Source organism: Bos javanicus, chromosome 12 (assembly GCF_032452875.1).
Source record: "Bos javanicus breed banteng chromosome 12, ARS-OSU_banteng_1.0, whole genome shotgun sequence".
NCBI lineage: Eukaryota > Metazoa > Chordata > Mammalia > Artiodactyla > Bovidae > Bos > Bos javanicus.
The window spans coordinates 22,185,364-22,209,341 of NC_083879.1; the positions used below are offsets into that span (position 1 = coordinate 22,185,364).

At 45.6% G+C, this 23,978-nt stretch overlaps 1 long non-coding RNA gene across 4 annotated transcripts in view; it reads left to right on the forward strand.

Annotated features, from left to right (window-relative positions):
* The window catches only part of LOC133258286 (uncharacterized), a 388,335-nt gene that overhangs the window by 119,504 nt on the left and 244,853 nt on the right, over positions 1–23,978 (forward strand). The gene's annotated exons all lie outside the window — the stretch shown is intronic.

Here is a 23,978-nt window from a genome sequence, read left to right on the forward strand (position 1 = left end):
CAAGGGGATTGTTGGTTCCCTGGGCAAAGATGGGGCAGAAACAGGGAAAGTTCCCTTTCCTCACTTGATGGGGCAAGAGCTGGCAGAACACACTGTCCCTGGGGAAGGAGTGGAGGATCCGGGGCAGAGGTGGATAGAGGTGCCAAGTCAGTGGGAGGGAAGCGTGAGCTGACCAGCCAGGGGAGAGGGGGAGAGGCAGGAGCCACTCCAGCCTTGGCCACCGACCATCAAGATGGGGATGGCTGTCAAGTGGCCTTTTCTAGCCTTTGTTCTGTAAAGAACTGGAGCGCTTGTCACATGGGGCACAGCACTGGCGCCTATGACACAACTTAGGAGACACCGGAGACTCTCGACAGGTTTGGTTTCCAAAATGAAGACAGGTTTGGTTTCCAAAATGAAGACAGCCTTGGTTTTGAGCAATGCTTTTAAGACTTGCTCATGAACTTGATGCTTCAGGCTGGACTTTTCTTATTACCTCATCCTTTATCTATTCCCAATTTATTTAAAACACACACACACACACACATATATATCAGATCAGATCAGTCGCTCAGTCGTGTCCAACTCTTTGCGACTCCATGAATCGCAGCACACCAGGCCTCCCTGTCCATCACCAACTCCTGGAGTTCACTGAGACTCACGTCCATCGAGTCAGTGATGCCACCCAGCCATCTCATCCTCTGTCATCCCCTTCTCCTCCTGCCCCCAATCCCTCCCAGCATCAGAGTCTTTTCCAATGAGTCAACTCTCTCTCTCTCTATATATATATGAGTCCATGTATATATAGGGCCCAATATAGATAATGATAACAATAAGTAGATATTTGGATTGTTTTTTCTGATTATAAAAATACATATTGTAAAAAATGTGAAATGTATATATACTCAAAGTCTAGAGGAGAGAATTTAAAATCACTCATGAAGTCAGAGATAATAATTTTAAAGAGTTGGCATTTAGTTTGCTAGTGTTATCCTTTTGCGTTTACATAATACATATATGTACAAATACATATAAATAAATACATACCATATATAAGTATATAAGGTTGTTATATAATTATTTTTACAAAAGGAGACATTCAGTACATACTTTTCAGTTGATATATATTGAACATTGCTGACAAGTTTGTATATCATGGTCTTTAAATAGCTTTTTAGTCATCCATTGAATGGATTTACCACAATCTATTTAATTCTCTATTGTAGGAGAATTTGTTTCCTCTTTTATAAACAAGACAACATCTCTGTAGAAATCTTCTGCTTTGTAACAGATGCAAACCTCAGCTTGGACTCCTTTGATTTTCTGAATCGTGTCTGGGAAGGAATGTGATTGGGGGGCTTAGCTGGCTGATGGAAATCAGGGTGGGATCCTGGAGCTTATGGCTTCATGTGGCTATGTCCCAAATTGATTCAGGTTTATTCAGGATGAATCGACACAGTGTCCAGAGGATAAAGTGTCAGGCTGTACCTGGGGAATTGTGCAAAAGTCTAATGTTATGTATAACAATGGAAATGGCAAATGGGAACTTGTTTATAGAAGGCCTCAGAGTGTGGGGTTCTTTAAGAGATCCCTCCAGGCAGTTATAAGTTTATAGAGTGAGGCTGCTCCTTTGACCATAGAAAGTGTGGACTTGAATTTTTTTTGCTTTTAATGGGCCAAAACATGGGAGAAGGAATGCCATGGGGCTTAAGTTTAGTGACTTTCTGTAAAAGAAGTCCAGATGGCAGATTAGGTGGCTCCATCTCCATCAGATGCCTAGATTCTCCCTTGTCCATTAATTAGTGTCTGGCTGCCATCTTGAAGATTACATCATGGTCCTGAATGGCAATTGGAGCTCCAACCATTACATCTTTATTTTAGGCAGGGCTAATATTTACTAAGAAGTTATAGGGGTGACCAACTCGTTGTTAAAATATCCACGTATTTCTGAATGAATGGGCAAATACCTACTGCCTCTTGGTATCTCTGGACTGTCCCCCAAATCCAGCAACTAAAGAGTTAATACAAGTTGCAGGAGTATCCTGTAGGACTCTGCTCGGGCTAAGGTTGACGTCCATTGGAATGGTTGAACATGTTCAAAAGGACCCCCAATTCTAGGAGGGGAGAGGCAAGCAAAACGGCTCACTTCCCAGGTAAGCTGGCTTCCTTTACACAGTGTTTCTCACAAGCCCTGGGCATCAACTTCCACTTACAGCTCATTGGCTACCTCTTCCTGCAGTGCAGGCTGGGAAATGTAGTTCTTCAGTTGTCAAGATGTCATCCTTCCAACAGTATAAAGTTCTCTTTCTAAGGAAGCATGAGAGTTGATTAGGAAACCCTACTCAGAACAACAAAGTCTCTGATGGGCACAGTGGAGAAGGCTCACTCTTTTTATACCTTAGCGTGAATCATGTCCCAAATCAAGTCAGCAACATTTTAGAGGCAGATAATTCTTCTCCACTATCATTACTGTCGCTTTGTGTGTTTGTCTGTGTGTGTATATGAATATGTGAGATGTGGGGAGGAAAGGGATGAAAGATAAGAGGAGGAGGGCTTATGCAGCTGGGATGTTGGATCTCCAGGAAGAAAAAAAAAGGAACAGCTTTTGTAGCTGTTTCCGTTTGTCAGGGAAAAACATGACTCTTTCCTCTGCCTAGACCAACTGTCTGAGAAAACCCCTCCTACAGTTTTTGAAAACAAAAACAAATAAATAAAACAAAAACAAACCTCCCCCCAAGGCTGGTGGGAGTGTAAATTAGACGACAATTAGGCAGTGTTCAGCAAAACAAAAAATTCACACCCCATTTGACCCAGCAAATTCACTTCCTGGAATCTCATCTAAGAAATATTCATCTGTTTGTAAGAAGATGTCTGGACAAAGATGTTGATTGTTCTTGCACATCTATCAATAGGGGATTTGTTAAACCAAGTTAGGGTATATCTGTTCTGAAGGATTAAAAAAAGAAGTAGACATACCATCATAGAAAAATCTCCATAATATGTTTGGAGAGGAATAAACAAACTGCATAACAATTTGAATGCAAGTCTAGCATGATAATACTTTTGGGAAAAAAATGTATACATACCTGTCTGTGTAAAAGGGAACGGAGGGAGGGATTCTAAGTTGACAGTTAAGAGGGGGTGAGGAGTGAGTGTTGAGGAACTTTTATGTTTTGTTCCATCGGTAGACAAACCTCAGAGATACTTTGGGTTGGGTTCCAAACCACCACAATAAAGCTAATAATTATATCACAATAGAGATAAAGCTAGTCACACAGCTTTTTGATTTCCCGGTGTGTATAAAAGTTATCATCACACTATACTGTAGTCTATTAAGTGTGCAATAGCATTATGTCTCCACAATGTGCCTACCTTAATTAAAAGTGTGCTTCATTGCTAAAAAATGCTGACCATCATCTGAGCCTTTTGGGAGTTGTACTCTTTTCGCAATAGTAACATCAAAGATTACCGACTGCAGATCATTGTAACAAATACAATAAGATTGAAAACGTTTGAAATATCGCAAGAAGTACCAAAATGTGACCCAGAGACATAAAATGAGCAAACACTGTTGGAAAAAGTTGGTGCCGACAGACACAGTGTGGCTGAAACAGAATCACAGAGAGTCGGCTGGCTGCTTCCCTAACCTGTAGGTAGCCTGAGGGGAAGGCTCAGAGACCCAGGAAGAAGGGAGCCGGCTGGGAACTCTACTGCAGCCCCTCCAGCCACACTGGCCCCGGGGCCCTTTTTTTCTAAAGCATCAGGCTCCGTCTTTGGCTTGTTGTTTCCTCTGACTGAACATCTTTCTCTCAGCTCCTTAGGTCTTTACTCCATGGTTCCAGGGAAGCCTTCTGTGTCACCCTCTAAAATGACACCAGTTCCTTGTGCCCCTTAGCACTTGGCGCTGGTCAACATAGGAAATGCTTTACTTCTTCCTCTGGGCTCCGGAGCACTGAGGCACGGGCACTGGACCATTCACTGGGGCAGAAGCACTGGGTGATGCCCTGAGGCATGAGCTCCAGGGCTGAGGTGGCTCGTGTTCCCTGCTCTGTCCCTGGCACCACGTGAGTCTTGCCGCATGAGTAGGACTTCCGGTTGCCGCTGGTTGATGGACTGAGAGGGCAGGTGGGAAGGGTAGCCTGGGAAGGGTGGGGTACAGAGTGGAGAGCCTTGTTTTAGGGACCGCAGAGCAGAGCTGAAGAGGGTGGGAGGAACCCTCTACACACGTGTTCTAAATATGTTTTCACTGCAGGCCCGTGGCCCCTGGCCCTCCCCCAGGCCCTACCCTGCTGGGTGGATAGTGGGTGGCCCGGCTTCCCTCTCTGTGTGGGAAAGGGCCGGGCGAGTAGTGGGAGCCACAGAGCCCTCGAGAAGGGCGTGGGTGCCAGGCCAGCTCCCCACAGCCTGTCCCCCAGGGTCCATGGAAGGCCAGGCACACAGCGAGCTCTCTGTCACTCAGCGTGTGGGCTAAGCGTTGTCCCCTCTGGCCTCTGGTGGGAGAGGGTAATTGGCATTTCCTGCTCCCTCACAGCCCTTGGCTCTCCGGGGTCCTGCTCCGGTCTCTGACCCCCGAGACAGGGATATCCTTTCCCATCAGGGCTCCAGAGACCCTCTGGCTTCGGGTCACCACATGTTCCCTTGTCTTCTGTAACTGCTGCTGGGCTCCCTTTCCTGGCCCCAGGGTGTCTGGTCCCTTAGAAAATCCCCCAAAGCCACCCTTTGTCTGTCACTCAGCCAGGCCCTGAGCGTATTACCTCTCCCAACCCTCGGACTCCCTTGTGAGGCTGATTTCCCCTTTTGACAGGTTGATAGGAACGGTTTTCATCATTTCTGGAGACTTCTTCCAGTGCAAGGCAATGTCCCAAGCACTTCATCTTTGGAATGGATTCTGTTCTTGTTCCTGAGTGCTCGCTGCTCCTCCCAAGGGGACAGTCATGTTCCCCACCCTGAGAATGACTTGCAGGCCCGGGTCAGTCAATGAGGCGGGATTGGAAGCAACAGACTTCAGCATCGGAGTTCCCTGAGCCATTGTCATCGCGTTCTGCTTCTCTTCCCTCCGAGCCAGCCCCGCCGGGCCCAGAAAGGGGTGGGTCCAGGTCGTGTCTGGTTCCCAGAATAAAGACACGCGGCCAAACCACAAAGAACATGTAACAGGAACAAGAAATCGACCTTTGTTGTTGTAAGCCGCTGAGATTTCGGGTTGTTTGCAGCATAATCTAGTGAAAGCTAGTGGTTACGCCATGCATCACCACATTTAATCCAAAGACTAGCCCTGGGGGGTAGGTATTCATATACCCATTTTCATCATTAATACTCTAACCCCTCGAAATCCTACAGAAGTAGTCTGAACGGCTCTGACTCCAAACCGAGTCAACTTTAAAGAAACATTGGACGAGAGCCAAACTAATTAAAAGGGAATTTTTTTCTTGTTCCTTTAGGAAAAAACTGGAAAGGGGTCCACGTGAAACTCTTAATTGAATTCCTTCTCCTTCCTGCCCTCTATCCCCCCACTCCCAGCTGCTCCCCAGCCTGTCACGGGTTCCTCAGATTCTCTCCCACCTTTCTTCTCCTCTGCTCTCCTCTCTCCCTGCCAAAGCAGGCTAATTTTTTTCCCCCATTAGAAAAAGATATCGGAAACCCCGCTGTGTGAGGAACGCCAAATCTCTGCTTTTTCAGGATGGATCCTTTTTGCATACCCTGGAGATGATTGATTAAGAAGCCTTCCTTCCACCCCCATTGGCCCAACTCCATCATCCAGGAGAGATTGGATGACTCACTTAGCTTCAGCCTCAGAGAATGAGCCTCTTTTTCTTGCAAAAAGGAGAAAGAAAGTGGAAAACTAGCACAATTCTCTTGGATGGGCAGGGGGAGGGGCAAAAGCTGTGGTCATACGAAGCTAATAATATTCATTAATAATAATATTGCGTTCTTAATAATAGTAGTAACAGCATTACATATTTATTAAGAGTTTACTACATCCCCAAACCTGTGCTAACCATTTTACGTATACTCATCTCATTCATTCTGTATTGTAACGCTGTGAAGGTCATGGAACCCTCGCTTTATGGAAGAAAACTGAAGCCTAGAGCAGTTGAGAAACTTGCTCAAGGACTTAAGCCAAAAAGTGAAAGAATGGAGGTTCAGAACCGGTTCTGAATCTATAGTCTTTTATCGATCCCGGTGCCATGCTGGGTGGATGTGGCTCATTGCTTACAGACCTCAGAGCTGCTGGATCCTGGACATGCGCCCAGCCCCGAGCACCCCGGAGGTCCTGCAGCCCTGTCCCTACCTCCTTCAGCAGCTTCATCTTCATCTTCCTCATCTTCATTTTCCCTGTCTCAGCCCTCACTGCATCTCTCCAGTTTCTCTGCCTCCCGGGGACACAGCCCAGGCCCTAGATGGAGTGCGTGCTCAGTAAATATTTGTTTAATGAATGGCTGATTGATGTTTATTTATTCAGTTTACATGAAGTGGATGGTTTGGTTGCTTTTACTGTTTGGTGAAGGTTCCAGGCCACATCTGGATTTGATAATCTGTCGTCTGTGGCCCAAGAGCCCCTTGATGAGCAACGTCTTCCTTCCTGCCCGGGACTCGACTTTTTCATGTTTGCCACATGACATGTTTCACTTTTGCCACTTCCAGAGCAGACTAATTTTTTTTTTCCATTAAAAGAAAGTCTTGAAGATCCCTTGTCTGAAGGACTTGATCATTTTTTTGTTTGTTTGTTTTCAGGACGGACTCCGTCCACACATTCAGAAATGACTTGTCAAAGAGCTCTCTGCTCATAGCCCATGACCCAGAGTCCAGCCCCTGTCTTCTCACATGAATGATGGGAAGAGTTCATGGGCCAGGGAATGACTGACTGGCATCCCAGATTTGTCATGGAACATTTTTTCCAGACCTCAGACATCCATGGCAGCAACAGGGATATTGTATTCATGAAGGGATAAAAGAAAATTCTTTCACAGCTTGCAGCCAAAGCAAAAGAGCCAAATTACCAAAAGAAATGGCACATTGGAGGCCTCACCTGAGGGCTTTTCAGATTTCCAGTGCAAGGGAAAAAAAAGCAGGTAGGCATACAGTAAGCCCCCTACATGAGAACAACTTCCCTTCCGAGAGTGGGTTCATAAGTCCAATTTGTTTGAAAGTCCGACCAAGTTAGCGTAGGTACCCAACTAACACAATCGGCTATATAGTACTATGCTGGAATAGGTGTATAATACTTTTCACACAAATAATACATACATAAAAAATACAAATAATAAAGAAAACATTTTTAATCTTACAGTACAGTACCTTGAAAACTACAGTGAGTGCATGCTGCTCAGTCGCTTCAGTAGTGTCTGACTCTTTGCGACCCCATGAACTGTAGCCTGCCAGGCTCCTCTGTCCATAGGGTTCTCCAGGCAAGAATACTGGAGTGGGTTGCCATGCCCTCCTCCAGGGGACCTTCCCGACCCCAGGGATCGAACCTGTGTCTCCTGTACTGCAGGAGGATTCTTTACCACTGAGCCATCAAGGAAGCCAGAATCACCAAGACGGCTGGTTAAAACAGATTGCAGGACCCCATCCCTAGGGTTTCTGACTCAGTCATTCTGGGCAGGGGCCAAGGATGTACATGTGCAACAGGTTCCAGGTGAGGTTGATGCTCCAGGGAGCACACATTGGAAATCACTGCCAAGTGTGTACTCTTATTCTATCCTTGCAAGGACTTGAAGCCCATGAAGGTGAAGCATCTAATTCAAGGTGACATCACCAGTAACCTGCAGAGTGGGGAATCTAGCCCACTCCCAGCTCTTTCTAGAGCCAGTTCTCTTTTCCATGGCCCTTCCATCTTCCCATCACACTTATTTGCCCTGGGAACCTTGCCCCAAGACAAACCAACACACCACAAAAACAAAATTCCAAACACTTAAAGGGCCTGTTCCTTGGGGAGCCCACTGCTATTTTATTTCTGTGATAGTGAGAAGCTTGAGAGATTTAGAGGTACAACAAGCAAGTAACAATCCGTGACCACAAATCAAATGCATGACGGAGTCGAGGCTTGAGAGTGCGATTTCTGCCTGGTGGGAGGTCCCAAGGCCACAGCGTATTTTAATCCATGTGCAGAATGATCAGGATGTAGTTCTGAATCAGTCTTTGCAGGGTGGTGGCACGGCAGCCTTCCATATTGTTTCAGCACTCCAGTAACCATCCCTCAGCATGGCAGGAAATAGATGCACAGTTCTTGCTCTGAGTGGCCTCGAGTATGGCCTTATATGAAGCCTTGGCATCCTAGAAACTTGCTTACAAGCTGCTGAATTTGTAAATTTGCCAGCAACTGGGAATCTCCAGCTCTAACCCAATGGACCAACAGTGAGAGATGTGGAAAGTGGACTTTGGGGTAACTTCACAAGGCTGAGCGAACAGCGTGCCCCAGTTGGCCTTGCAGATGGTTTCTACACGATGCAGACATCATACTGAGAAAGGTCTACGGGCACACAAGCATCTTTTGAGGTCACTGTGGAACCCATGGTCACCTACCCTGTCAGTCACATCACCTTCCATTTCTGGAGCAAAGGTTGTTACATCAGCACTCTGCTGCTTTTGACCCAGCATCCTGCATGAGGACCGGGGATGGGCACCCCCACTCAAAGATGCTCTGACTACCTTTATTTACCAAAAAAGATGAAAATATTTCTAGTGCGCAAGAGGTCTTCTTACCTAGAGACAACAACAACAAGCTATCAGAGGGGTTTGATTCACTTTTTTAAGTGATCAAGGGAGTTTTATGGTGTTTCTTGATTTCCTTTGTGAAGATGTTCTTCTCAAAAAATGACAATAAGAGTATAAATGATAATGACCAAAAAGACAAGCTAAACTCTAAGAAGGAACAAAACTAGCATCCTGGTTGGACATTAAAAATAATCCTGAAACATACTCAAATCTTTCAAAGCTTATAGACTGCATAAAATCTTGAAGAACTCTTGGGAGAAACTTCTCCAAATAGGTTTACGAGCTCTGCTGAGCTGAGTGATGGGAAGATGTAGACAGAGATACATGTTTTTTTTCAATGGGAGGAGAAAAATGTACCACTATTCTGGGTTCCAGTAGAAACCCTTTTCCTTAGTTGGAAGTTACCATTTTCCCTGGGCCTCTGGGGCCTTCTTTTCCTTGAGCTTTCTCTGGGGTGAACCCTGACAATTCAGAAATACTGGCTTTTGCTTTTGAAAAGCCAGTAATGAGTAATAAATAAGGAGATGGACAAAGTCACGTGTGTAGATTCAGCACATCTCTTTCATGAGGCATGTGAAAAGGACCAGGAGTTGCATCACTATCCACTTAGACAATCGTGAGTTCACAGCATGCCCCACTGTCGTTGCCCCAGACAAGCACTGTCCAGTTGCTAGTTTATTTTCTTGAGCATCGAAATTTTTCTCTTGGTCTTATTGGCTGGGTATCTTTCTAAGAGACCACGTTACTGGTCTGCCTTTTGTTTCTGTTCCTTGTGTGTGTGTATGCTAAGTTGCTTCAGTTGTGCCCACCAGGCTATTCCGTCCATGGGATTCTCCAGGCAAGAATACTGGAGTGGGTTGCCATGCCCTCCCTCCTCCAGGGATCAAACTAGCATCTCTTCAGTCTCCTGCATTGGCAGGTGGGTTCTTTACCACTAGCACCACTTGGGAAGCCCTTATGTTCCTTATGAGCAGAAATTATTTATAGTTCAGGGGTTATCCACAAAAGCCCTGGCTTGTTCATCTTTGCTGGTTGGTTTGACTTTTGCCTAGTCTACTGCTGTGAATTTTTCCTAAAGGAAGGAACTTCTTACCAGTCTTCCGTGTTCCTATGTGGGAGGGTATAAGGATGTGGAGGTGATAAGGTGATTTCAGGACTAGGATTTATTTGCTGACTCATTCGATGATTCGTCACCCAATACAATGTGAGTCAGGCAACACTTAACCGCTCTAGAAGAAAAAACTCAAGAGCCTCATTGTTGTTGAGGGCTAGCAATTCTAAAGATGATTTTACTTAGGAATTTGAGGGGGGAAAACTCTTTGATTTTCTGTCCTTAAATGTCTGTGGTCCATCAGATGGTTACAGAGTGGAGTAGAGCTGAGTGTCCGCCATCACTATTTATTCGCCTGGAGCCGGGACCCCTAGCAGTGGTCTTGGAGGTGGCTGGCCTTCATTTCTGAGCCAAGAATGAAGAGTAGGTGTGGCAGACCTGCCCTGAGGGCCAGGAGTTGAGAAGGCGGCCATCATGTCTTCCCGAGTCTTCCTGGTCAGTTGCTTTCCCTACGCTTCCTCGGAGGCCGTGGTTTCCTGACCCTCCCTCCACTTGTTTGCCAACTCAGGATTTTCAGCCTTCAGCGGCTCAAGCCTGAGTTTTAACAGCAGCTCTCTGAGTTGCTTCTTCCCTAGCGTTGTTCTTCCTTCCTTGACAGTGATGGTCATGTAAAGCCATTTTCTGACTTCATATATGTTCCCCGTAGACGCTTGTGCTGTGTGACAATCCTCTTCAGAGTGGTCTCTAAAGAGCGTGTGAGTTCATCTTTAGAATGGGAGTTATTCATACAGCAGGCGCCCAGGGACAGGGAAGGGGAGGATTCTCTCCAAGTCTTACAGTCCGTGGAAGATGAGCGATCTGAATTCAAATGACTCGACTGAGAATCTCATAATTTCTGACCATAAATAGCCTGTGGAAAGCCTTTATTTTACAGATAAGGGCACAGAAGTCCGGAGAGAGAAATTGATTTGCCTGGTACCATATAGCCTGTGGGTGACCAGCGCTGGGGGTGTAAGCTGGCTTTTCTCATCCCAGGTGGCAGTTCTTCCTGCCCCCTCCCTATCTAATTTTCTTTTTTCTAATTTTCCTTTGGTCCCTGGGGTACTTTCATTTCAGTGGAATAATTTCTTAACTACTGTGGCCTACCAATTTGGGAGGAATGAAAAACACCAGCATGAACATCAGTGGTGGAAGGGTTTTCAAAAAATATAAAACATAATGACATGTCCTGAAATATTCTTAACTTTTCACTTCCCATCCCTCTGCTATGCAAAGCTTATTAAAGACTTAAACATTTCAAAAGAAGTACTTAGCTTTTTACCATGGAAACTATTTGGGAGTTCCAAAACTGTGATTGTTTTTAACTTCAAAGAGTATTGTAAATCAGACAAAAAGTGTTTTACCTGTTCTCAAGTTAGAGGGAATAAAAAGGATGAAAGAAAATGTGTGTTGAGGGTTGGTTACTCTAAACTAGGCAACAAGAAGTTCAGGGTCAGTTGTGTTTCTTCATTGTGAAAGAGCGAGTCTGAACCTTGAGCCCAGATTACAGATGAACCTTGGCCCCTGATCTTAATAACTAATTTCTCCTAAGTTAACTTTCCCTCCATTTATTCCTCTAGTACTAGCAGAGCATTTTTTAACATACAGATTATGCAGGGATTTCTCTAGGTGGATAGGGACATTCTAGCTCAACATTCAGAGAAAAGCTCAGGTTTAATTTGATCCCTGGTTTCATTAATTTCCCATAACACTCACAATTTTATGAATTCACCTGACTAGTGATAAGTTTATTTCTGATCAGTTTTTCCTTTCTTAACATAAAACTTAATAGGGATGTTAAATTATAAGTCATGCTTTGTAGTTAGGGTTGTCAAATAATGCATGAGATATATTTATACTTAAAAATTATTTATTGTTGACATGAAATTCAAACTTAACTGATTATCTTGTATTCTAATGTGCTAAATCTGGTAATCTTATTTGAACTATGTAATAGATACCCTCCTGAAATTTTGCATTTGGATAAAGTTTTTTTTTTTCTTCTAAATAAAATCAGACATTTAAGTATTTTAGGGAGCTAAATGTCTATTTTTTGATAAAGACATGCATAATAAATCTGGACTTTTATATATCTGGCTTGCTTTCAGTGTGATATATCCATATGTGTTTTATAAATTCAGTTTTTAAAATGTCCATTTTGTATATCAACCACTGCTCACTCTCCCTCCTCCAAGCGCACATTATATACTATCTCGTCATTTATAGACTCCAGGCCACAGTTCAGAAGTATATCAGTTTCCACTCATTTAGATGCCTACACTTCATGGTTTTTGAGATCTGTTTCAGGAAAAAGACTAGCCTGTTTTGAATGCTGTGAGATTTTTTTTAGCTCTGAGCCATTAACCCAAAAGAGTTCCACCAAGGACTTTGGTATCCACAGTGAAAGTGAAAGTCACTCAGCCATGTCTGACTCCTTGTGACCCCGTGGACTATACAGTCCATGGAATTCTCCAGGCCAGAATACTGGCGTGGGTAGCCTTTCCCTTCTCCAGGGGATCTTCCCAACCCAAGGATTGAACTCAGATCTCCCGCATTGCAGGTGGATTCTTTACCAGCTGAGCCACAGGGGAAGCCCAAGAATACTGGAGTGGGTAGCCTATTCCTTCTCCAGCAGATCTTCCTGACCCAGGAATCGAACTGGGGTCTCCTGCGTTGCAGCTGGATTCTTTACCAACTGAACTATCAGGGAAGTCCTATCCACAGTAACAACATTTATTAAATGCTTACTGTATACTGTATATATGTGCTTTCTGTATGCATTGTTTCATTCAGTTTAAACGACCCTACGAACTAGGGACTGTTAGCATTAATATCTCCATTTTACAGATGAGGAATCAAAAGTACCAATAATTTGCCTCTGGTTTCACAACCAATAAGCTAAAGTGCTAGGATTCAGACCCAGATCTCATGCTTTTAACTCTTACCCTAAACAGAACATTTCCCACTGGAGGACACAGTGGTTGCGAGGCCTGTTGTGGGCCTTGTGAAATATGGAAGTGCAGAGACTTACTGAGAAAAGGGCGGATCTAGGACAGTTTGTTGTGCTCCACTGGCCAAGTCTGGTTCCGTAGCAGCTGACGAAGAGTGGAGATGGTTGTCTCTGCTCTCTTAGGAGGTGGGTTTGCAATCCAAAGCCCAGAATTTGAAGGCTTATCACAAAGAAAATCACCAAGTATTTACAAACGCTTTGAAATTAGAGTGTCTGTTACTTTCAAGTATGTGGTCATAGAACCAGCAGAAGAACTTGTATCGAGTGCTGAGCCCACTCTCAGAGATTCCGATGAAGTTCTAATATGGTGGTTCTGCATATCTGAAAACTCAACTTGCTGCCTGATATTTGCAGCAACCTCCTAGGAACCAGGCGTTCCAAGTGGGTGCCAATGGGTGCACACCTTGAGAAGCCCTGCTTGAGCTGGTGAGTTCCCAGAGGGCAGGACTGTGTCTCACCTATCTTTGCATCCTCAAACCTAAAATAGAGCCAGATTCGAATCCCCTATTGGCTGAGATAGTATCACAGGGAATGCCGAAAGGGAGCGGTTTCCGTTGACATTTCAGGCTGCTGAAAGCAACCAGTTATAATTCTAATCATAATGGAAGAACTTTCTTCCAGCTTTTATAAGTGCAAAGTGTTGACTTTGATCTCCAGGGTCTACATTTCTAAGGGGTGGGGGGGGGGCAGATGGTGGGGGCGAGCATATATTTATGAACAGCAAAATCCTTATTATGCTTTATCAGTGAAGTCAGAGCACACGCGTCTTTGTATGTGAATATGCATCCATGTCTTCGTCCCTTCCACAGCTGACACTGGGGATTAGACTCAAGCTTTAAGCTTGTAAAAAGCCTTTGAGGGAAACCCTTAATGAGGAACTGATCCTTTTCAACTCGAGTCTAATTACTTTTACAGCAACGTTTCTATTTTGGATGCTTCCCATGAATAAAGTCTCTTTTATGCCACTGATGCCAGGCTTGCCCCTCAGTTTCAGCAGAAAGAACACCCAACACATGGCCTGACTGAGAGACCCCAATGAGAAAGCCAGTGACTCTTTTCTGCTTGAGCAGCTGGCTGGATTTCAAAGACCACCAGGAAAGAAAAACTTGGATTCCATGTTTATAAGCCCTTGAGAATGTTTCTATCTTTTCTTTGTTGTTTAGCCATGTGCCTCGTCTTCTCATGGCAGGTGACAGGCATCCTGGGTCATGAGGCTTTTAGAATGATCTCTTATGGGACCAAAGAAGATTGGAGGGGTTATTCTGGTCATTTCAGCCACATGGATACTTGCTTTTTCAGTGTTCAGTATTTAATGGAAGTCATATGGGGGCTTCCCTGGTGGCTCAGCAGTAAAGGATCTGCCCACAATGCAGGAGACTTGGGTTCGATCCCTGGGTGGGGAAGATCCCCTGGAGAACGAAATGGTAACCCACTCCAGTATTGTTGCCCAGGGACAGAGGAACCTGGCAGGCTACAGTGTATGTAAAAAGACTAAAAAGCCTCCAGGTTGTTATAGGGGAAGTTAGATCTGACTTTGTCTCTACCAACACACCCTGGCAACACAGTTCCAACTAATTTATTTTTTCCCACAAAGTTCATTTTTGCCTAGAGATAGCAAGGTTAAGTGAGAAGTGTACTAGATTAGCAATTAGGAGGCTTTCACTAATTTACCAAGCTCACCTGAGCTTCGTAATGAACAAACCTCCATGACTTACAAAATTTCAATGAATGTGAGGTGTTGTAATCATGGCATGAGTGACAGAGTGTAGGCTGAGGTGTGGATAGATGTCACAGGGATGAATTCCTGTATCCTGGGAAAAACCTGCCCCCTGCAATCCCACCAAGCCCCTGGGGTAGACAGGAATGTTGCCTTGACCACACTTTGTTTGGGGTTCTGGAGAAAACATGGCCAGAACCCTTCAGCTAGTAAGGTGAGTGAGGGCAGGGAGCACAGGCTTGAGCTCAGATGGGGGCCCCAATAAAACAGACCCCAGATCTGCCGTGTGTGGCCATGTGACAGTGGGCGAGTCAGTGACTCTCTCTGAATTCCTATTTCCTCATCTGCAAGTGCCATGTTCCAGGGCACCTGGTGCTAGGAAGCACCTTGCCCATTGCAGGTGCTTACCAAGTCAGGTTGTTATGAATTACTAGCTGTGGTTCTTGGGGTTGGGCTTTGTCTTGGGGTTCCAGCTGCCACAGTCTTTGTCCAGGAATTCCAGCCATTGTTTAGTTAAATTCAGTCAAGCTCTTTTTAATGCCCTATCCCTTAGCTCTTCCAAACTGTAAAGGTGGTCCACTGGGACACTGAGATCTTTCTCCCATTCTTAGCATCAGGATTGTTCTCATCTGTATTGTTGAATAGTTATTAAGGTGGTTGAAGAAAAATGAGAGAAAGGCCAAAAAGAGCATTAAGACCTTAAAAGTTAATCAGTTAGTCTGGTGTCAGACTGCCCAAATGTTGATACCATCAGTTACTTACTGGATGACCCTAGGCAAGTTACACAACCTCTTTAAGATGTACTCATTCATAAAATGGACATAATAATGTTTATAGAGTGTGGGAGATGTTCACAGTGATAAGAATTAAATGAAAACATATGTACAAAGTGCTTAGCATAGTGCTTGAAATATAGCTACTCTTTGATAAATGTGGTCCTCCATGAGAAAAGGATTAAAAACCTAAAAGCTTCTCAAAGACTATCTTCAAGTATATTATACAGCATGTAGAGAATGATAGAAAATAAGGCACAATCATGACAAGGACGATTTAGGTCATCATTAAGAATAGCATGATGCTAAGGGTGATTAAACACTTGGGTATAATTTCTTTCCTTTGATTTTTAAGAAAACTTTTCATTTTGTATTAGAGTATCTTGATAAAAGTGAAAGTGGAGAGTGAAAAAGTTGGCTTAAAGCTCAACATTCAGAAAACGAAGATCATGGCATCTGGTCCCACCACTTCATGGGAAATAGATGGGGAAACAGTGGAAACAGTGGCAGACTTTATTTTTCTGGGCTCCAAAATCACTACAGATGGTGACTGCAGCCATGAAATTAAAAGACGCTTACTCCTTGGAAGGAAAGTTATGACCAACCTAGATAGCATATTCAAAAGCAGAGACATTACTTTGCCAACAAAGGTTCGTCTAGTCAAGGCTGTGGTTTTTCCTGTGGTCATGTATGGATGTGAGAGTTGGACTGTGAAGAAGGCTGAGCGCCAAAGATTTGATGCTTTTGAACTGTGGTGTTGGAGAAGACTCTTGAGAGTCCCTTGGACTGTAAGGAGATCCAACCAGTCCATTCTGAGGGAGATCAGCCCTGGGATTTCTTTGGAAGGAATGATGCTAAAGCTGAAACTCCAGTACTTTGGCCACCTCATGCGAAGAGTTGACTCAATGGAAAAGACTCTGATGCTGGGAGGGATTGGGGGCAGGAGGAGAAGGGGATGACAGAGGATGAGATGGATGGATGGCATCGCTGACTTGATGAACGTGAGTCTGAGTGAACTCCGGGAGTTGGTGATGGACAGGGAGGCCTGGCTTGCTGCGATTCATGGGGTCGCAAAGAGTCGGACACGGCTGAGCGACTGATCTGATCTGATCTGATAGCCAGTTAACAATGGGATAGTTTCAGGTGAACAGCAGAAGGACTCAGCCGCACATATGTATGTATCTGGTTTTCCCTCAAACTCCCCTCCCGACACTGGGATAGAATTTTATCCTTCTTAGAGTTCTCTCCTTCTGGTTCTTAGCTCTCCCGGAGCTGCATATTAATAGAATAGCAACCAAAACAAAGGGTTTAAAAATATAGTTAGAAACATTTGCTTCAAATACAACTCCTAGCAAGTAAAATTACAGTCAATAATACTGTAATCATAGAATTTAAAAGTTCTCCTGTGGCTCAAACCAGCTTCTAAAGATCTCACAGGGAATGGCTGGAATGAGGCTGAGGATTTAGCATCAGCAGTTGGCATCCAAGACAAAACATGCCTGCTGTAGGTGTACAGCAGTATAAGCCAAGAAGAACAGTCAGACTAGAGAGGGGATGTCAAGTAGGCAGGGAAGATGGGAACACTGGTTATCTATCTAGTGATTTGTGGAGAGTGTACTGGGCTCCTTATATTGATTGTTCTTTTATTGTTCATAATAAATATATTATTCCCAGGAAAATAGAGCTTAGAAACTAAGTTAAGTAACTTACCCCAGTTACAGAGTTACATAAAGGTGGAAGCAGTGTTCACATCCACATCCTTATGTCCTGGGTGTTTCCTGATGCCGTGTGGCCACGCACATATGGTGTGTGTCTATATTGCTATGAGGGCTTTCGCAGGTGGCAGAGAGGTAAAGATTCCACCTACCAGTGCTGGAGTTGCAAGAGAATCGGCTTTGATCCCTGGGTTGGGAAGATCCTGCATGCCTCAGAGCAACTGAGCCCCTGTACCAAAACTACTGAGCCTGTGCCCTAGAGCCGGGGAACCACAACCACTGAAGCCCCACATGCTCTAGAGCCCATCTTCACAAGAAGAGAAGCCACAGCAGTGAGACTGCCCGAGCACATCAGCTAGAGAGTAGCCCCCGCTCACTGCAACTAGAGGAAAGCTGCAAGCAGCAACGAAGACCTAGAACAGCCATAAATAAAAAAAATTTACCCACAAAATCTCTGATAGCAGGATCATCCCAACATTTCTCTTATATTGTCTTAGGCCAGCTTTGTAACTCTTTTTGTCATCACCCGTGAGGTCGCCTGAGTTACCTACTGGCTAATTTTAAACATGGACTGTGAGGGACTTCCCTGGTAGTCCAGTGGTTAAGACTCTGTGTTTCCAGTGCAGGGGGCTTTGGATTGATCCTTGGTCAGGGAATTAAGATCCCACTTGTTGTGGGGCGTGGCCAGATCCACCACCATCACCATTACTAACAGCAACAAAAACCTGATTGTGAGTTTCTCCTGACTGGAGAATAAGGTGAAGCAGTAGACGATGAGGTTGGGGGCAAAGGTGGGGTGGGGAGAGGTGAGAGGAGGCCGTTAGGAGTGGAGGCAGGAAGAAATGTGGGGCTTCAGACAATTGAGTTCTTCAGATTTGGGGTGGGCAAGGAGCATTTTCTGTGGAGGGTTGAGGGTGCTAGGGTACAGTCTCTGGGTTACTGATTATAGCCAGCGTTCTGAGCTCCTGACCTCTCTCCTGCTTCCTGTTGATTGAGGAGAACTGTAGCTCAGCTGTCTGGTCAACCAGCCTCACGGGGTCTGGGAGGACACAGCTTCAGCTGGGGAGAGTGGGTGACCTGTGTGGGAACTGACAGCACCTTTGATTTATCTGTTCCATTCAGTGCTGAATGAGAACAAGCCAGGTGCAAGTGGGAGGTGCTGCCCCGGTCTCAGGGTGATTGGAGTGCGGGAGGAGCAGATAATAAATCTTGCGTTTGAGCAAGAGCAAGAGCACCTGTGTTGGGCTCACAGGCCCCTGTGTGCAGTTGTGCTGGTGTCTAGACTAGAAAAGCAGGGAGAGACGCTAGCGAGGTTCGGGGTAGGGAGGATGCTTCTAGGTGAGGAGGTATGGTACCCCTCTTCCCTGGTGGGTGGGTATGCTTTAGGGGCAGCTGGCAGTGTGCCTCTAGAGGTTACAGTCTTTGATCTGCTGCCTTATTGCTGCAACTGCCTCCATGGATTCTGTTCAGAGAAAATTACCATGTTAATATCTCAACCAGTGGTTCTCCAACTTGAGCCTGCAGCAGAAATGCCTGGAGGGGTTGCTCACACACAGATTCCTGGGCCTCACCCCCAGACTTCGTGATTTAGTGGGTCTAGGGTAGGGCCTCGGAGAGGGCAATGGCACCCCACTCCAGTACTCTTGCCTAGAAAATCCCATGGATGGAGGATCCTGGTGGGCTACACAGTCCATGGGGTCACACAGAGCTGGACACGACTGAGTGACTTCACTTTCGCTTTTAACTTTCATGCACTGGAAAAGGAAATGGCAACCCACTCCAGTGTTCTTGCCTGGAGAATCCCGGGGACCGGGGAGCCTGGTGGGCTGCCATCTATGGGGTCGTACAGAGTCGGACACGACTGAAATGACTTAGCAGCAGCAGCAGCAGCAGCAGGGTAGGGCCTGAGAATTTGTACGTCTAACAAGGTCCCAGATGCTGTTGCTCCTGCAGGTCTATTGACCACATATTGAGGATGACTGTTTTAGACCTGGCTTTCTCAGTTGTCCAGGGAGAAGGCTGGGGTGTTCTTGGGGCAAAAAGACATTGAACCTGGTGGGAGAGCCAGAGGATAAATCCTATTAAAGGACCCAAAGTAAACTCACTGAGGGGTTCAGGGAAATTGGGGAAATGGTAAGATTTTAGGCCTGCAACTTGCATGGGGAAGAATATATGACCTTTGTTCCGTTCAGTTCAGTTGTTCAGTCATGTCCGAGCATCCCTATCCATCACCAACTGCTGGAGTCTACCCAAACCCATGTCCACTGAGTTGGTGATGCCATCCAACCGTCTCATGCTCTGTCATCCCCTTCTCCTCCTGCCCTCAATCTTTCCCAGCATCAGGGTCTTTTCAAATGAGTCAGCTCTTCGCATCAGGTGACCAAAGTATTGGAGTTTCAGCTTCAACATCAGTTCTTCCAATGAATATTCAGGACTGATCTCCTTTAGGATGGACTGGTTGGATCTCCTTGCAGTCCAAGCGACCCTCAAGAGTCTTCTCCAACACCACACTTCAAAAGCATTCAATTCTTAGGCGCTCAGCATTCTTCATAGTCCAGCTCTCACATCCATACATGACCACTGGAAAAACCATAGCCTTGACTAGATGGACCTTTGTTGACAAAGTAATATCTTTGCTTTTTAATATACTGTCTAGGTTGGTCATAACTTTCCTTCCAAGGAGTAAGCGTCTTTTAATTTCATGGCTGCAATCACCATCTGCAGTGATTTTGGAGCCCCCCAAAATAAAGTCTGATTCTGTTTCCACTGTTTCCCCATCTATTTGCCATGAAGTGATGGGACCGGATACCATGATCTTAGTTTTCTGAATGTTGAGCTTTAAGCCAACTTTTTCACTCTCCTCTTTCACTTTCATCAAGAAGCTCTTTAGTTCCTCTTCACTTTCTGCCATAAGAGTGGTGTCATCTGCATATCTGAGGTTATTGATATTTCTCCCAGCAATCTTGATTCCAGCGTTTCTCATTATGTACTCTGCATATAAGTTAAATAAGCAGGGTGACAATATACAGCCTTGATGTACTCCTTTTCCTATTTGGAACCAGTCTGTTTTTCCATGTCCAGTTCTAACTGTTGCTTCCTGACCTGCATATAAGTTTCTCAAGAGGCAGGTCAGGTGGTCTGATATTCCCACCTACCTCAGAATTTTCCATAGTTTATTGTGATCCACACAGTCAAAGGCTTTGGCATAGTCAATAAAGCAGAAATAGATGTTTTTCTGAAACTCTCTTGTTTTTTTGATGATTCACATTTGTTAGCTTGTCTTACTATAGTGTCCTGCCTTCTTGTATGCTATCACACGGTGATTTCTTTGCTGCATGTTATGTGGAGAGGTTTCTCCTGATTTCTGGGAGAGACCTCACTAAGAAAAGAGAGGAAGGCAAAGAAATATGCGCCTACTGCACTGAGACAATACAAGTGTTTTTAGAAAAGGAGGGGTTGTTTGTAGAGCATTCACTAGACGCTGGGCCCTGGGATATTAATACTTTACATACATCACCTCCTGCACTTTGTCTGTATTATTTTTCACTTTATAAACAAAGAGACTGAGGCTCAGTAGCATTAAGAAAAGCTCCGCGAATCATGAAGCTAGTAATGGGCAGAGCAGGACTTAAAAATATGTATCATTCTTATTCCAATTCTGTGTTCTTTTGATTTATTGTTGTAAATTCAGAGATCTTTATAAAAATGTGCAGTTTTAATTTATACTTTTAAAATTAATTTTAATTGGAGGGCAATTGCTTTACAATGTTGTGTTAGTTTTTACTGTACAGCAAAGTGAACCAGCTATACATATACGTGTATTCCCTCTTTTTAAAAAGTTTCCTTCCCATTTAGGTCACCATCGAACAATGAGCTATGCAGCAGGTCTCATTAGTTCCCTGTTCTACAGGTAGTATCATTAGTGTATGTATGTCCATCCCAGTCTCCCAGTTCCTCCCACCTCATCCCTGCCTTCCCCTCTTGGTGTCCATATGTTTGTTCTCTAAGTCTGCATCTCTCTTTTTGTTTTGCAGTTAAGATCATCTATAGTGCAGTGTCTAAAATGAAATATTACTTCTTAGCTTAAAAACAAGATTAAATATTCAGGACGAAGAAGACTCAGACAGGAAGGAGTGCAGATTATAGATGAAGAGATAAAGAAAGCGAAACACGTAGAATCAGGACATCTAGAGTTATGTACATTGATCCAATCGGTTATTCTAAAGCTTCTTCCCCCCGCTGCTCACCTCCCTGGCTCTCCTCAGATAGGTAAGAGTTCAGAAAAACTGAAGTAAGATGCAGCGGGCAGATTCCCCAATCTTATATGCCAAGTGTTTAGAGCAGTGCCTGGCACGTAGGCAATGCTCAAAAACTGTTAGCTGTCTTTCTCCTCCTCCTCCTCTTCGGCTGCATCATCATTACGTGCCTGCAGGTGTGCAGGCATGCAGGTGTGCCCACCTGCAAGGACTGTGAGGTTGGGAATTAGGTGGGCACCACAGCAGTGGGTGGTATCAAAGAGGAAAAGATGTATCACAAAGAGTGGATTGCTTTAGTTACGGATGCTGCTGCTCACTCCTGTATTCTTGGGCTTCCCTTGTGACCCAGCTGGTAAGGAATCCACCTGCAATGCAGACCTGGGTTCAATTCCTGGGTTGGGAAGATCCCCTGGAGAAGAGAATGGCTACCCACTGCAGTATTCTGGCCTGGAGAATTCCATGGACTGTATAGTCCATGGGGTCACAAAGAGTTGGATACGACTGAGTGACTTTCACTTTCACTTTCCTGAAAATTCTGGGCTCTGATTTAGAAGGCAAATATGATTTTGCTGAAGAATGGGAACTGAAGGAATTTGAGAGGGGGCGTGGAGACAAGGAGAGGAGGTCTCTAAGAGAAAAAAGTGGATCAATCAGTGAGAATGACTGTCAGGAAGGTAATTTGAAATTTGGGTTCATCTTGCTGAAATACAAACTGCCTGATGAGAAAACTCTCCCTCTATCCAACAGAAACCCCATGTGGTATGTGCGTGTTGGGTACTTAGGTAGTTCTTGAAAAGGTAGGCTTGGCAGGAAAGCTAGATGAAGAGAAAGCTGCTAAGTGAGCAAGAACCCAGGTGAGGCATGCGGGTATAAACTGGGGAGAAAACACACCTGTGGACTTTTCAAAGCGTAAGTTTAGAAGGTAACAGAGACCGCAAGGGCATGCATACTCAGTTGCTGTCATGTCCGAGTCTTTGTGACCCCATGGACTGTAGCCCGCCAGACTCCTCTGTCCATGGGATTCTCCAGGCAAGAATACTGGAGTGGATTGCCATTTCTTCCTCCAGGGGATCTTCCCAACCCAAGGATCGAACCTATGTCTCCTGCGCCTCCTGCATTGGCAGGTGGATTCTTGACCGCTGAGCCACCTCGGAAGCTCAAAGGAGACCGCAGGACCTTTGTGCAAAGAAAGGGAGCCCTGGGAGATCCCGGCATAGAAGAGGTGGCAGGCTGGGGAGATGGAAAGAATTAGGATAGAAACAGTTGTGGCTGCACATGTGGGGATACCCAGGAGAGGAGCAGCCTGGGCGGCAGGAGGGGGCCCATCCCACAGCCAAAACCAGGCTGTTTCTAATTGATTTCCACATGGCAGAAGGGAGAAATGCTGGGTGGGCGGCTGGACTCCTCTTTTTAAGAGGCCTGCAGGAGCCGAGGACAGAGAACTGAGCACCGGGAAGCTGCCGAGGACATAAACAACTGGCCAGATGTTTTGGAGACGACCCGGGTGGCAGCTGGAACACATGCCGGTTATCAAGACCCATGAGTCAGCCGGAGCCAGCCGGGGGCGTGGCGCTGCTGGTTATGACCTCCTGGGCCCTCCGTGCCCTGGGCGCCGATGTGCATGGGACCGCGACACAGGCCAGGGATGCAAGTGAAAGCGATGCTCGATTCTGTAGAGCTAAGTGGGAGCCTGCTAACAAAAACAGGAGCCCAGCTGAGAGGTGAGAAAAGGAGGCTGCAGGAACCAGTCGGAGCCCCAGGCTCGATGTTCCGTGCTGTGATGGATGAATCGCGGGCGCAGGGGCGTAGCCATCCGAGGACGTCCTGTTCCTGTTGGCTCTGAGGGCAGGGAGGCATTAACAGCCTGGTGATGTGGCCTTGGTTTAACTCTTTTGTAAGATTGGCCTTTGCAGCCGGTTTCAGCATTCTGTGCCCACGGGGCATGCAGTTCTTGGCACTAGTCACAAGGTCCTCCCCACTGACAGACCCTCCTTGGGATTCTTGTACCCCAAGGGAATTCTCCATGGCAGTTTTTCGGCCTTGAGATCTGCCTATCTCTGAGGACAGTTGCTGGGAAAGAACTGAGCTGCATCCTGGAGCCAGGCTGGGAATTACACACCTTCTGTCCAGCGGAGGCAGGTTTGAGGCCCCCTTTGGCTATTGCTATGGCTGTAGCCAACCTCCACAGAAGGAACTTCCTTTCCCTGCTCCCAAGGTTGAGCTCAGGAACTGTCTTAATACAAATAAACATGGAGGGAAGGAAAAAAGAGCCCAGCAAGTTAACAGACAAAAATTCAGCTGACGAGACTCAAGACTAGCAGACACTTGGGTGGTGCGAGACTCCTGGGATCACCTGTCGGTTCAGTCATCATAGAGCGTGTTTCTAGAAGAGGCATTAGTAATGGAAGAAGAGGGAATGAGAGAGGGAAAAGTAAAAGCCGGCAGAGGGGAGGGCTGCTGAGATGGAGAGAGAGAGACAAGAGGCGCAATCGGATGGCTGGAGGCCAGGAGAAGACGGCTCCTGACTCCAGCAAGCTCGGGACCGCATGGTGACAAGGAGCCCGCTGTCCCAGGACCACGCTTTGCGGGGACGCGACACCAGGAGGCCAAGCAGACCGTGGTTAGGGCCGAGCATGGAGGGTGCTGTGTGGAAGCAGATTATTAATAGGGACCCAGAGCACTTGCTGGGGAGCTGAGGGAGAGGTGTTGGGAACTGGAAAAGA